This window comes from Lepidochelys kempii, chromosome 3, assembly GCF_965140265.1.
Source record: "Lepidochelys kempii isolate rLepKem1 chromosome 3, rLepKem1.hap2, whole genome shotgun sequence".
In the NCBI taxonomy this organism is placed as follows: Eukaryota; Metazoa; Chordata; order Testudines; family Cheloniidae; genus Lepidochelys; species Lepidochelys kempii.
The window spans coordinates 210,776,860-210,793,055 of NC_133258.1; the positions used below are offsets into that span (position 1 = coordinate 210,776,860).

The 16,196-nt window shown below is 46.0% G+C and overlaps 1 protein-coding gene across 1 annotated transcript in view; it reads left to right on the top strand.

Annotated features, from left to right (window-relative positions):
- Positions 1 to 1,075: 1,075 nt before the first annotated feature.
- Positions 1,076 to 16,196, top strand: part of SLC8A1 (solute carrier family 8 member A1) — a 336,414-nt gene continuing 321,293 nt past the window's right edge. The window contains exon 1 of the mRNA XM_073339984.1: positions 1,076 to 1,097. The gene's annotated coding sequence lies outside the window, so the exon portion shown is untranslated. The remainder of the gene's footprint in view (positions 1,098 to 16,196) is intronic.

Genomic DNA, 16,196 nt, shown 5'->3' on the forward strand with positions numbered 1-16,196 from the left:
AGCCAATCCAGTCTTAGCATTGCACCCGGTGCTTTCCTTAGCATTCACTTCTGAATGCTATAGGGAATGCACGGCAGCAAGGGGGTAGGACTAAGGTGATATGCTCTACCTTAGATTTCTCACTTCCCGGCACTGGATGTTGAACTCTGCAACTAGACCATCGTATTGACATAGGGCTGGGTCAACCCCTCCCAGTGTGAGCCGACAAAGGGGTGGCCAAAGAGGAGGATTCCCTCCCTCCTTTATTTATAGACAAATGCACTGGGACTGTCCCAAACGGTGGTTTCCATTCTTCAAGGTTTGAGGCATTTATACGTCCCAGTGTGGCGCTCCTATAGTATCAAGTGGAACACTAACGGCTGCTACTGTTACTAATCTGGGAGCTGCCTGTCACATTTCTCCTGTGCATTCTCTGTCTCTCCTCAGAGAGGAGACTCTTAACATTCTGCTGCAACAGACAGGATATGTATTAGGTTGAAATCCTTCCAAGGCACAAACATACAAACCCCTGACCTATAAGGAAAGTGAAAAGTATTCTTGGAAATAAAGGGATGTGAACCCATAAATTAAAAAATAAAACTGTCTTTGTAATTTGTATTTACCCCATCCTAACAATTACCGTGCACATATTTTGAGAAGTTGTGGGCAAACAGTCAAGATTTGCAGGAGATTGAAGCCATTTTAAATACAATATAAACCTAAGCATCAATTTTTTTTATGGTTGCATATACTAGCCTGCAATGATTTGTTCAGCATGCACTGAAAAGGAAATATGTAATCTTCAAGTTAATTTGAAAAAGACGTTGTGGCAGGGGGTCGGGGGTGTAAAAATACCAGGCAGAAAGGATTTTTTTTATCATCATGATTTGTGTTGGATGAAGCCGAAAGCTGCCAGATAGCTTCTTTTCGACAGCTTGGAGTTACTGTTGGGAACAGATCCATGTATGGAAGCAAAAGCAGAAAAGCACAGATAAGCTGAGATCCAGCTATGCAAACCATGTTTAGAGACACTTAAAGGACAAGCTCCTTTCTTTCGGGCAAATTGAGAGAAGCTATCGTACGAGGTCCTTACACACAGCTACTGAGACTCGACAGCGGTAAGTGAAAAGCAATGCAAGTGTTTTCTCTGAATATATAACTTAGACATTGGGTTTCCCGGCTCTCCTAAGGAAAGCTGAGCACCTGGAGCCATGGGTGTCTGAAGAGAGATTGGGGTGGGGATCTCTGAGGGAGAGGCACAGAATTGAACCCGATTACTGCTAGAGAAACAGAAACTTTGACTGACCGAAAGAAAAATGTTGCAAAATTATCATTTTATCACTGATCGTCTGCTGTTTGGGCTTTATAAATTGACTGATGTTAAACCTTCAGCATGTCAGGGCCTGGAGAGCGTGCTGCTATTTCTGAGTGTCTGCCTCTTCTATGAATCAAATATATAAATATAGTGTGTGTTTTTTCCCCCTGTGCTTTTGAATGTCCTACTTTCATTTTGAGAAATGCATCTCATTTAATGATGTGGGTTGAACTGAGTGGACATTAGGAAGAGCTGATTTGTAAACGACTTGTATTTCTTGGCACTTGAAGGCAATTTCTCAATGTTTCTCTGTAAATATGAGGTTGATTACATCCTGTGCAAAGATTTTCGTATGGCTTTAACCATGAAAGTCAACCCCTCCCCCTCCCCACCCCAAAAAAAAAGAAACCCAGCTGGATCTATTGCGGTGTCAACCTCTCTTGTAGTGAATATTTCAGGAGCATAAAGCTCTGTAGAAAGAGTTTTCCTTCAAACCAATATTTAACATTAAATTACATTAGTAGACTAGCCTGTGCATTGCCAAAAAGCAGATATGCACCTTTGTCATAAATTAATGTGTTTTATAGAGAGAAAGCATTTGATTAAATTGGATGTATAAAGGGTTTTGCATCCTTAGTCTAAAATCTTGTTTATTTTGCATCCTATGATTAAATCATGTTATTGTCACAAGGCTACAAAACAGGGTTTCTGGGTCAGTTTAGGTGTTTATAATGAAGTATTCAGACACTCCTGCTACAAATAAGTAAAGAAGCATTTTCATTTTTCAGGAGGCTAATAGATTGGAAAAACAATAAAAGTCGTCTTAAGTAAAATGATATGGCAGGAACTGAAAAAGCAACATGAACATTACTGAAAACAACATATTCCCAAGGTTGCGCTAAGAGATAAGGGGAAATATTGATCATTGCACCCTAATGCCTTGAATAGTTTTGTTCACAAACAGAACTATTATTTTTCCTTGAATTTATTTAATCACCCTACCTTGTACTATATTTTAATATATAACAATGGATACATTTGTTTGTGACACCATAGTTAAGATCATGTTCTGAAAAGGGCTTAATATGGGGCATACATTCCTGTTTCACTACATCTCACTGACCTTTCAATGTGAAATTTCCCGTAGTCTAGGTTTTCATTCCTTCTGAATGTTCTGTGCTTTTTTTGGTTTGTTTCTTTTCACACGTTTAATAGGAAGTGTTTGAAATTGGGCTGTGGATGAAATGTGACCGAGGCAGTCCCACACTTTTTTGTTCACTGATGTTTTTTAAAAACCATCTACAGAAGAGTTGGTGGAGAGATTAATCTTGAGGAGATTTAAAGCAATGGGTAATTTAAAAAAAAAAGTATATTTGGATTGAGGATCATTTTTAGCTGTTACTCACCCAAATTGGATGTTTATTCTCCATTGTACACTTAAAACAATTTCAGTCAGTGCCTACACTTTTCTGCCAGATTTTATTCTTTAACAGAAGGTTTTACGTGCAGCTGCTGATGGATAAAATCCTTTCCCTCAGTGGCTGCAGCTTTCCCTGGTCCTCTAGGGATAGGGCTCTTCTATTGCTCCCTTTAGCAAACTGCCCCATCACAACACAACAAAGCACTACATTAAAGATCCACAACTAAGCACTGGGAGGAAATTGTTTGGAAAGGGGTGTGCTTGGGAAAGAAGCACTACATAGGTACTATTCGGTGGCTTAATTTTTCATCTCCTTGTTTTGTGTCTAGTAGCAATCTTAACTACTTCCACAGTGAAGTTTTTTTATCACTATAGATAAAGACACAGATAGACACACAGGTGAAAATGAAGATGCATCTGTGATCCTGCTAAATTATGAGACTAATGGTCTTGAACGTCTAGCTGGTAACCCAAACTCATGCCAGACTCCACTTGCATTGGCTCTGAAAAGTGAAATTGAATCAGCGGAGATTTACACAAAATAATTTGTGATCCTGAGAATTTTTTTTGTTGAAACGCTGAGCAAAACTATTCTCTTCCATAGATTTCTGGGCCAGAAAGGATTGCTGTGAGCACTGAGTCCCACTACCCGCATAGCGCAGGCCACTGGTTCTTGTAGCAAGCCCATGACTTCTGGCTGAGCTAGATGGATAGTCACACCGTGTTTGCAGTTGAGTGTTGGGCTGCACCATGGTGTTGTAATGAACCTCATGCCTGCAGGACACATTACACAGAAGGCAAAGAAGCCTCTGTAAGCCTTTGTCAGTCCCTTGTAAGCCCCGGGCAGGCTAAAAAGACCTGGGCAGAGAGTGCAGTTACAATCCCCAGCTTAATTCTAAGCTCACCTTTGCTACAGTGGGTTCAAATCCTGCTCCAGGGGAGAACCGCACAGAAATCAAGATAGGTGGAAAAACCCACAAATGGGTTTCAACAACAGCAGCTTTGCCCAGCTTCAGGCAGAGTTTAGCATGCTTTCACTGCACTGCCTTTCAGTGGGTCCATAGCAGGAGGACATGAAATGGCACACAAACAGTTTCACAGACACCAGAGGTGCTCTTGAGGGTGGCTTGGGAAGGCTACCTGTGCCAGTAAGTGCTAGTTAAGTGCACCATGAGGGCAGTACAGCCTAGTGGATAGAACACCAGGCTGGAGTCAGGAGAACTTGGCTCTGACACTGACCTGCTGAGTGACCTTGGGCAAATCACTTGCCCCCATGGTCTCTTTCCCACCACCCTCCTGTCTGCCTGTTGAGTTTGTCAGCTCTCTGGAGCAGGGACTGTCTCCTCCTAGTGTGTTTGCACAGCACTGGCAGAAAGCGGCCAAGAGCTCTGCTGGCAGTGCCAGACCTTAACAGAATAGAAACAGCAACAAAGAACTCAGCTAATGCCTAGTGGCCAGGCTGACTATGATTTTGGGTGCTGCAGGGTTTGGCTGAGACTCCTTAAAGGGTAGCAGGGTTCACTACTCACCATTGGCACGTGCCTCATCCAGAGATTAGGTCATTGCTGGTCAGACACTCCTTGCGGATTGCCCAGCCTGTTGTCTCAGTCTCACCCTCCAGGGTCCTCATCTTCTTTGTGGCTCAACTGCTCACTCTGTGGCTTGGCTCTCTATCAACGTCTCTCAGGACAAGCTGTCCCTCCACCAGTCCACACAGCCCTACATCCAAACTGTGCCATATCCCCACCAGCAGCACCCAGGCCTGCCCTCTTCTCCGGGTTCCAGCCCAGGTACCCTGTGCTCCACAACTGGGCTCTACTTACTCCCAGACCTGGTTACTACCAGCCTGCGCTCTGTCCTACTCCCTCCTTCCATCTGCTGGCATGTGCAAGCTTCCTCCACTCCCCAGGGCTCCTTCCAGACCCAGGAGCCTCCAGCACCCCTCCTCCTCTCAGGGCACAACTGCAAACTACTTCCCCCCACTGTTCTCAGCTCCTTAGCTTTATAGAAGCCCCACTTGTGCCTGCTCAGGTGAGCTTCACCCTTAATTAAATATTGAGCCCTGGCTCCCCTCCAGGTGCAGCCTATGTGGTTAGTTGGCCCATCCAGCCACCTTAACCCCATCAGCATTGACGGGGGCGGGTCTGATTTTCACAGGTGGGGGCTCAGCACTCTGACAGTCAGGGCCCCACGTAAGTGAAGCACCAAGTATCATTTGTCTCTCTTGAAAATCTTGACCAGCATGGCTAGAATGCCTCAACTCGGCTGGGTCCGGTGGGATTTTCCAACGTGCCTATGTTAGTTAGTAGTGCTCTCAATGGGACTTGTGCACCTAAATCACTCAGGCTCTTATGAAAATCTCAGGTTTCAGAGTAGCAGCCGTGTTAGTCTGTATTCTCAAAAAGAAAAGGAGTACTTGTGGCACTTTTCTTTTTGCAAATACAGACTAACACGGCTGCTACTCTGAACCTGTCATTATGCAAGGCATTGAATTTAGCTGTATGGAGTGGAAATCTAGCAACTTCATGAAAATAAATAAATAAATAAATTTGTTAGTCTCTAAGGTGCCACAAGTACTCCTTTTCTTTATGAAAATCTCACCCGTTGTTTATACATGTGGGAAGATGTGCTTACATTAGCCATACGGAGCTGGTCCCTTTGCTCATGCAAACTGCCCAGTCTCTTGTGGAAGAGGGGAGAGACATGATCCATAGCTTCCAGGGGCAGAAGGGACCATCACTGTGATCCTCTAATCTGACCTCCTGCACAACACAGGCCACAGAACTAGCCTGAGCATGATGACATCATGGCAGCCTCGGCAACTGCATCCTTTAAACAAACACAGGACAGCGGGAAACCATTGCAAGAGAATTTGACAAACTGAGGTTGGTTTAAAGCAATCCCAATTCTTCCCCTTCCCCTTTAGAGGAATACAATATGTATAGCCTAAATCCTGGATGAAGAGTTTGAAAATGTTCTCTTTTTCCTTTCAAAATCCAGAGACTAGTTTGCACAGATTCAGATACATATCTATGAACAAATCCATTCCTCAGCTGAGATCTTTGTACATACTCCTTCCAGGTTTTGGATTTTTTCCTGTTCTATGTAGGTTCTTATATTGCCCCCTTCACCGCATTATCTGAGCACCTTCCAAACATGCAGTAAGCAATATGACTAACACCCATCACATGTGGTGCATTTTTCCTTTCCCCAGGAAGAAGGGTGTGGGGTGGAAGGTTAGGGGATTTTATTTAATGTCCATGCTGCTCTGTGTTTATGTTAGAGACAGAGGTAAAGAAATGCTCCTGGCACGTGGAACGGAAGGGGGTGAGGTTAGTGATGGTGCTTAGTTCTTGGGGAAGTTGGTTCCACAGCCTCCAAGAAAGTGCTGTGTCCTGCACAGATGAGCGAGGCAGCCCTTTTCAACTAACTATAGTGAGTTGTCTTAACTTTAGCTAAAGTGCAACAGTCCTAAAAGCTGGGGAGATGAGGGGGGGGGGGTTGGAACTATTTAATTAAACACAGCCAGTTTTCCCAAAAGAATAACAAAGTAGGAGAGCTCAGATTTGCGATGTGTAACATCTATATGTAAATGAGGCACTTGGCATTCCAAAGAGATGCAATGTACAGATGACAGTATGAGCTGTTTGCCGTCTGTTCAGTTTAGCGCCAAGTGTATTCCCAATGTGTGCTAAGCATGTGTGGCTGTCATGGTGGCCTTTCTTTAAATAAAAGTAAAGTACCTGATGTTTATTTGTTTTAGAGAAATTGTCCCATCATCTGTGTAGTCCCCTCCTATAGTTTGGATCACATAAAACAGAGCAGACTTTTCACGCTTTAGAGCATATATTTAAGTTTTTCCACATTAACTGAGTGTACCACTGGGAGTGGTAGCACGTGCCTGTAATCCCAGCTACGTGGGAGATGGAGGTTGGTGGATTGCTCAGGGGTTCTAGGCTGCAGTACGCTATGCTGATCGGGTGTCCGGTGCCCCTGGCCAGCTGGTGGCTGAAGGACTGGCTAGAACAACATGAATGATCGGTGATCTCTCTGTGAGGGCTGACAGACCGATTGATCAAGGTGAAACATGTACTGTGCTATAGTATAAATTACTACTGCAGAAGGCCAGACCTGCACCAAGGGAGGTTCAGGTTGGATATTAGGAAAATCTTTCTAACTCTCAGCGTCGTTAAGCTCTGGGACAGGAACAGGCTCCAAGGGAGGCCGCGGAATCTCCCTCTCTGCAGGTATTTAAGAACCGGTTGGACAAATGCCTGCCAGGGAGGGTCTAGGTTTACTTGGTCCTGCGTCTGCATGGGGTCTAGAGTTGATGAGCTTTTGAGGGCCCTACAGTTCTATGATTCTCAGCTAGTATAAATCACTAGTCACTTTCGAAATTCTGCAGAGAGCCTGGCCATGAATTCCTACTCTAATGCACTGAGGAGTCATCTGACCTGTATGTGGAAGCACCTCAATGCTGCATGTTGATACAGGTTAAAGAGCAAAGGTTTTTATAAAAGAATCAGGGAGCTCTGTGTGATAGAGTAGCTGGAACAGCCTCACATGGCTTGGCCCAGGGGCAGTTCCCTGGGCTGCCATTCAGGAGTCTAGATTTGGCCCATCCACAATCCTGGACTTTAGAGTGCTCAGCCCTTCGAACGATGCTCTTTGTCAGGCCCCTGTCGCTGTAGAATCTGCGTGCCTCACAACCTATAATGCACTTATCCTCACAACACCCCTGGGAAGTAGGCCGGTGCTATCTCCCCATAATACAGCGGGAGAACTGAGCCATAAAGAGAATAAGTGACTTGCCCAAGGTCACATGGCCAGTCTGTGGCAGAGCACAGAATTGCGCTCACATCTCCCAGTACTAGGCTAAGGGGCTGACCATTGGACCGTCCTTTCTCCTTTGGGCCCAGGACCAGTTTTGCATTGCTGAAGAGTGACCCTACTAGCTGAGTAACATCCTGCATCAACAACCTCAGAAGGGAAGTGTAGCCCCAAAATTCTGTCCATCAATGCAGAGCCCTGTGGTTGGGGTTGATGGAAGGGGAAAGGTAGAATCCTTGTACCCCAAATTCAGCATTAACTGTCACTCACGCTTTTTAAAAAAATTCAGTTTTAATTAAATAAAGTTTGTTTCAGCCTCAAGAATTTGAATTTCCAGGGCACTACCAGGTGTTAAGGTAGGTAATTTCAGGGCAACACAAATGATAAAGGGCACAGAGAGGATGCCTGATACAGAAAGATTTTCAAAAAGTAAAATGTGTGTCACAAGGCTTATGGGTGACTAATATCGTCTTTAAGGAGTAAAAGGGGACAAATACCAAGAAGAGAGAGGAATCTACTTAGAGTGTAAATTCTTTGTTATAAGTTTGTACAGTGGGGCCTCGGCTTCTAAGTAGAATTGGGAGTCAGGAGTATAACTAGAAGCAGAGGGAGGAAATTTAGCTAGATGAGGAACATTTTCCTAAGAATGAGGCCGTTTAGACTGGAATGGTCTCCCAGGGGAGGTGGTGGGACCTTCTTCACTTGGATTATTTTGGAGTCCTTGAGAATATGCTGCAGAGAACAATCTCACGTTGGCAGGCAGACATCAGAGCTGGTGCCGTAGGGCCTCTCTCTCTCTCTCTCTCCAGTCACTATGGTGCTTTCAGAGTAACAGCCGTGTTAGTCTGTGTTTGCAAAAAGAAAAGGAGTACTTGTGGCACTTAGAGACTAACCAGTTTGCTTTCAGATTGCTTGTGCTGTTCAGGCGTCTTTGCTTTCGCAGCTCATGCTTTTCTCGGAAACAGCAGAGATTTCTTCCGCGTGACGTGCATCTGGTTGTCTGTGCTCCACAGAAATCAGGCTTTCTCCTGGAGTTAGCAAATCACTCACCAGTGGCATCATCCTCCACCGCTTCCTGCTCTTCTACAAAGTTGTCCTTACTGTCATTGGAATGTTTATTTGGCTTGTTTTCCTTTCTTCTCAGATAAGCAAAAGCAAAAGCGGGCTCTTGGAAGGAGAGAAAAAAGTGGGGAAATAACAGTGTTCTGTAGGGGCAGGAATGGTGCCAGCTAAATTGCTTCCAGTTTCTCATCCCTCCCCCCTGGGGCCTGTTGAATTACCCTCAGAGACCTCCGCACGTGGAACCATCCCCTTGCAATCTTACCTGCATCCCGGCCCCAGGCCGTGCATCCCAGCTAGCGTCCTTCTCCTGCAATAGCACCAGACCGTGCTCCCGACAGGGGATGTCAGTCTGCTCCTCAGCAGCTAGAGGGGTCTCTTCTGGGGAAAGAAGAGAAGCTTTTCCTTCCTCTCTGTTAGACGGAGCTGACGCATTAACAGTCACAGCACGTGCAGCCTGGGCGCAGGAGGCTGGGACCGGGAATGCAGAGCAAGGCCCCAGCGTGTCAATGCCAAGTGTCAGGGCTGGTGGCCAGGCTGGTGATGCCCCAGAGGAAGAAGTCACCGGCACCCCACCTACCCAGACAAGACGGCAAAAAGACTGGCAATCATGAAATACGACACGAAATAGTGAATTGCTCCGGGAGGCCCCCCCAACCCACAGGCTAGAGCCAGCAACAGCCACCTTCCAAACCCTGAAGCTTTGTGTGTGTGTGAGTGTGTGTCTGTGTGACTGTGCACGCGTCAGTGTGTGTGCGTGCACGTATGAGTTACGTCTGCGTGTGTGTGTCCACGTGTACGTCTGCGTGTGTGTGTCTCTGTGTGTGTGTGTGTCCACGTGTACGTCTGCGTGTGTGTGTGTGTCCACGTGTACGTCTGTCTGCGTGTCTCTGTGTGTGTGTCCACATGTACGTCTGTGCCTCTGTGTGTGTGTGTCCACGTGTACGTCTGTGTGTGTGTGTCTGTCTGTGTGTGTCCATGTGTACGTCTGTCTGTGTGTGTCTCTGTGTGTGTGTGTCCACGTGTACGTCTGCGTGTGTGTGTGTGTCCACGTGTACGTCTGCGTGTGTGTGTGTCTCTGTGTGTGTGTGTCCACGTGTACGTCTGTGTGTGTGTCCACGTGTACGTCTGCGTGTGTGTGTCTGTGTGTGTGTGTCCACGTGTACGTCTGTGTGTGTGTGTCTCTGTGTGTGTGTCCACGTGTACGTCTGCGTGTGTGTGTGTGTCCACGTATACGTCTGTCTGCGTGTCTCTGTGTGTGTGTCCACGTGTACGTCTGTGCCTCTGTGTGTGTGTCCACATGTACGTCTGTGTGTGTGTGTGTCCACGTGTACGTCTGTGTGTGTGTGTCTGTCTGTGTGTGTCCACGTGTACGTCTGTCTGTGTGTGTCCACGTGTACGTCTGCGTGTGTGTGTGTGTGTCCACGTGTATGTCTGCGTGTGTGTGTCTCTGTGTGTGTGTGTCCACGTGTACGTCTGCATGTGTGTGTCTCTGTGTGTGTCCACGTGTACGTCTGTGTGTGTGTGTGTCCACGTGTACGTCTGTCTGCGTGTGTGTGTGTCCACGTGTACGTCTGTCTGCGTGTGTGTGTCTCTGTGTGTGTCCACGTGTACGTCTGTCTGCGTGTGTGTGTGTCTCTGTGTGTGTCCACGTGTACGTCTGCGTGTGTGTGTGTGAATACGTGTGTGTGTTCATGTCTCTGTGTGTTAATACATGTGTGTGTGTCACTGCATATCTGTGTGAGTGCACATCTGTGTTTGTTTGCCTTTCCCTTCCTTTACTTCCCCATCATTCTCTTCTCTCCTGCTCTCTGTTTCCCACCCAGCTGCATTTCTCCTCGCCCTAATTTCTGTTTTTTTCCTTGGTCCCCTTTCCTATTCTACCCTCTTCCCTTGGCTTTCTCCCTTCCCATCTCCCCTCCTTCTCCCCTCCCTCTCCACATCTCTCCCTCACCTCTCTCGCCCTGATGCCTACCCCCTCCCACCACCCTATCTCCCTCCCTGAGTTGCTGGCTCCAGGGTTGTTCCCCTCTGGCCCTTGGAGTCCTTCTCCTTTCTCTGTTTCCCCAGACTCTCATACTGGCCCCTGAACTCCATGGGCCCTGGATTCCCTCCCCCATCAGCTGCCTCTTGCAGTCTGTTTCCCCCTCTATTCCCTACTGAGGTCTTTTCTTCCCACTCCTGCTCCCCCACACACACTTCGCTCTTTCCTTCTGCATATTCCAGGTTACCCCATTGAAGATCTTTTGTCTTTGCCCCAAATTGTGGATGTCAGAGGTGGGAAGCTCTGGAGTATTCTGCTGAATCCCTCACTTTGCGTTACCAGGGTGATGGGAGGGCGCTTAGGGAAGAGCATCAAAGTCAACTGCGGACTGGGGGGGACTGATTTGTGAGGAAGGATTCAAAGGGTTAATAATGACTTTGGTGTCGACTAAGTGAGGAGTAAGGGAGTGGGTGGGCCGTGCGTAGGAGTCTGCCAATGCCTGTAGGGCATGAACCCCAAGGAGGAACAGGGGGGCTGTTGGGGGGGACATGGAGCTATAACTACTGACCGAAACAGCTGGATGAAAGGAAGAAGAGAACAAATATCTTCTGGTGACCAGGAATTTCACGGTTAAAGTTTGTAAACCCACCACTTTATCCTCCTTAACACCCCCCCACACACACACACCCCCGAAGCCCTCCTCTGCCCGACACTTACAGCTCAGTCCCATCTGGCACTGGTGGGTAAATGGTCGGTTTTGCCACCTGCCCTGCCTAACACCTCAACTGTGAGATCTCGGGGGTAGGGATCACTTTGTTATTTGTCTGGCTAGCACCCACCAGAATGGGGCCTTGATCCCTGACACAGGTTCCTAGATGCTACCAGGGTGCAAATAGGCTGTAGAGAAATCTCCCAAAGGAATTGGGTGGAAACTCTAATGCTTGGGGCTTATAACACGATAGGGAACAAAGTCGCTCACCTTATGCAGGTTCTGCTTGAGCAGGGAGATGACACAGCTACTCTAGGGGTCTTTCTACCCTTTATCTTAGTCTTTCTAGGGCCAGGGCTAGTTATAAGGAACCTCCTCCCTGACCCCTGGTAGTCAGAGGCTGGCTTTGGGTTTATAGCCTTACTTCTGTATCTACCAGTGGTGGGTCTGGCAGTTCTCTCTATGCCTCTTTCTGGATTTGATCTACCTAAACTCTCAGCAATCTCTTGTGGCAATGAGTGCCACAGGTTAATGAGTGCTGAGGGATTTCTCCTCTGCGAGCGGCCTGCAGCATTCCCTTCGTACAGGCTGGTAGCCCTGCTTCTGTCCCACCCCCGGTTCTCGGCACTGGCTCCCTGCCCCACGCCACTCTCAGAGCTTCGAAAGTGCTAGGAACACGCCCATCCTGCCACTCTGGTGCTGGCACCTCCCCTTCTCCTTTGGTCTCCCTGTCTCCACTGCTCCCCCCCAGCTCCACATTTCTCCTCCGTAGGGTGCCCTGTGCCCTGCCAAGAGCCTTGTGGTGGGACACCTGGGTGGAAGATGCTGCAGGTCCCTGGGCCTCCCATGCTGCGCCGGTGCACAGGCCACCAGCAGGGTCAAGAGGGGCAGCTGCTGTCCACACACAGATGGTGCCACTGAGCTCAAAGTACCGTGGTGCTGCTACGGGAACGGGGACAGGAGCCAAGAGAGAGACTTTGCCTTCCTTGTATCTGTCCTCCCCGGTCAGCAGTGCCTCTCAGCAGCAGAATGAGGCTGAAAGCCCAAACCTCAGCTCCTAGGAGCAAAGGCACTCGGGATGTTGTAACTTCCCCTCTAAAACACACGTGGGCCAAAATGCCCAGGCCTGGGGGCCTAATATTAGGTTCTTCATTCCATAGTTAGGCTCCTAAATCAGAGGGGCCCGATTTTCACACAACCCCAAACTAAGTCCCAGGAGCCACTGGCTGTCCCAGAGCATTTGGAAAACAGGTGGCTTTAATTTAGGTGCCTAAATATAGTTACAGGAACCTGCCACCCAACCCCCAGGTTTGACAATGTTGGCCACCATCCTTTGGGACAGGATAACCATGTTCTGATCTTCCAGCCATACCAAGAGATGTACACTTCCCTCTGAACAACTAAACAAACAGATAGTGACATATCTTCCTCCGGAGGCTACTTCTAAGCTTGCTGTTTGTGTCATGGTTTGGCAAGAATGTCATTAGGAATTCCTGATGTTACCTCTTCGGCATCAAGCAAAACTAAAAGTGAAGACCTTGTACTTCCAAGCTCAAGTCAGCAATCAACAGCTGGATTTGCTGTTAGTCTGATGAGATTGCCAATTCATACAAGTTAATGGTAATAGATGCAGACCACAGGATGTTGGTGATCCTTGGCATTATCCCATGATTTGGCCAGACATTTTACACTGCTGAGAAATGCACACAATGGAATATTTCTAACAATAACACTGGATGTAAGCGACAAGTGTTTGTTTTACTCTGGACAGTAACTCGTTCCATATGGTCCTTTAAAACATGTTAAATGTTAAGCCATTTGGGCCCGAGAATTATTTTTTCAGGGTGACCTCCTGGGCTGTATAAATCTACTTGCTGAACACTAGTTAATCGAAACAAGGTGCTGAAAACGCCCCATCATCCCGGCTCTGCGCCTGATTCAGGAGTAGGAAAGGCACTCTGGGTTGCCCCAGCTCTAAGGGCTTCCCTCTCCTTCTGTTTCCCAGGATGATGATGTTGACTTTGCCGTGGTGCCATCTCTGGCAGCCTTCAGAAGCAATCCATATGTGATATTAAGGTTCTGGCACAGGGGAGAATCTGTAACCTATTTGAATTGCTAATGTAGTTTTAACTTCCACCATTTATCTTCCTTGTGTACTTTCCCATGGTGCAGCAAAGTCAAGTCACTGAGGAAACCTTATCATAAACTCCCAGTCAATTTCTGTAGCTAGATCAACAGATGACAGAGAGAGGAATCGGATCTCCATGGAATGTTAATTACTGGGTAAAAGACCTCAGACAGGCAGCTGTGCAGCGCTTAGAAGTACTAACAGGAAAGAAATGACACCACTGCCTTCCATTTTTTTCACATCTTTCCTCTAACACTAATAGTTTCATCAACATTTTTTCCGACAGTAAATGCATGAGATGTGAGAACTGTCACAAAGCCCATGGGAAGCAACTAACAGTCATCGTTCCACTGAGACAAAGAACCCAGTTTATCTCCAGTTGTTCTCGTCTGCAGCTTTCTGAAAGGCTCAGCACCTTGAACCACCAGGTTGGAGTACTGCACAGTATTCATATACCTTGCATTCATGTACTGATCTACATTTTGACGGAGCTACAGTATCTTCTGGAAGTGAATGCCTGAGACGTTCACCATGTTCAGAAATACTTTAGCCACCAGATTTTGAAAAATTCCCCCTCCCCCAAACATCATACCATAAACAGGTGGAGCGTTCACTCTTTGAGTTTGGCCGTCATGGGCTGAAATGAATTTATAAGATCAGCAGTAATTAGTGTCCTCAGAAAGGAATGAAACACCTTAAAATTAACCTCATGCTTCCCTGACAAACATCTGCTACACGGCACACTTAACCTGTGCACGTATGCCAACCCCGATGTAGCGGAGGTTGCGTATCATAGTGTGGGGGAGGGCAATGTGTGGTGTATGGGTTGTTTCCTTCTCGGACAGAAGAAAGTTCCTTGTGGGAGTGCAGAGTCAGTCAGTGGCAGTGGAAATATGCTGTGTGGGTATTAGGACATGGTAAAGAGATGTCCCATAACTTGCATTTCCGTGCTCTTAGAAGTGGGGGACCTCACACTTAACCTTGATCCGTTTAAAATATAGGGGTTTTTGAAAAAAAATCTGGAATCTATTATGGACATGTGGTCTCTACAAAGGTGTATTTACATGCTGCCGAATGAATGCTCCAAAGATTTCCTGCCCTCTGTTGGTAAGGTCTGAGAGCACAACTAAATATTGATTGATTTCGATTTCTAAAATTGTATGTGTACAACAGAAATTTTATCAAGCAACAAGTTTTATCCATTAGCTGCCAACTGGAGCACAGTCTTTCAGTTATGACAAATAATGGCTTAAACTTACCCTAAATTCTAATTTATAAACACAGAAAAACCTGTTGCACCAGATCTCCTTAAGATTCCTCTCTCTACCATTGGGTAAATACAAAATGCTTTTTTTTTGAAGATACCAGTTGACCAAAAAATGTCAGACTGCCATGGACAAATTTCAGACACTGCCCAATTTTGAACACTTCCTGTTAAATTTTTATGAAGCGGTATCAAACAGATATTGTATAGAATATTCGGAGAGCATAAAAATCAACACTGTTTCAGACTAGAAGGCCAGTTAGATGTAAAGAAAAACAGGACTTGATGCCCCATTTTAAGCACATTTCAGAACGCACTTTAACAATGGAGTCATAACCAAGAACTTCCATCATAAAAACAGAGTTTAAAAAAACTTCGTACAATTCACTAGAATTTTTAATGAAGAATTTTGTAGTAACGTCAATAGACAGATGTGTAAACCAGAGAAATATCAAAGCCTATCCAGTGCCATATGTCATTCCCATTGCATTGCACATATGGTGGAGAAAGGGGTGCGGTTGTCCAGGAAAACTAAATAGCATACATAATTTTTGCTATTCCTAAATACTAATTCATATACTACTGTCACTGATCGTTATCTTAAGTTGAATGTTTCTGAAAAGTGTGAGCAAAATCCATATGCCTGTTTCTGAATTGTGACGAGGAGAAAAAAAGGCATTTATTTCCCTTTGCATCATTTTTTTTCAATGTTTATGTTCTATGGGCAATAAAAAAATGGCTGATCACTTAGGGAGTGCTTTTCCATGACAATGGAAAATATCTGACCCTGTCAATAAGGACATACCTGATTTAAAGCTTCCTAACTTTAAATAGCCTGGTGGTTATCTTTAAACATGCGGGTTTGTAGATCTCAAAGAATGCAACAAAACAAGACAGGTCTAAGACTCTGACCTTAGTAATTATGATGTTTTGGAAGTACAAACTTTCTAAATTCATCTTGATTCACCATTTCAATATTAGACTCTAGTCAATTTTATTTGCCAAATGTTGCTTTTTTTTTGCCCGTGTCTTATCTGCCCACTCAGACTTTTATTAATTCTTCCTTGCTTGAATAAATTCCAGTCTTCAGATTTCAGAGTAACAGCCGTGTTAGTCTGTATTCGCAAAAAGAAAAGGAGTACTTGTGGCACCTTAGAGACTAACCAATTTATTAGAGCATAAGCTTTCGTGAGCTACAGCTCACTTCCTCAGATGCATATCGTGGAAACTGCAGCAGGCTTTATATATACACAGAGAACCACCAACCTCAGCCTGGTCCAGTCCACACAAGAGATCCACTTCCTGGACACTACAGTGCTAATAAACAATGGTCACATAAACACCACCCTATACCGGAAACCTACTGACCGCTATTCCTACCTGCATGCCTCCAGCTTTCACCCTGACCACACCACACGATCCATCGTCTACAGCCAAGCTCTGCGATACAACCACATTTGCTCCAACCCCTCAGACAGAGACAAACACCTACAAGATCTCTGTCAAGC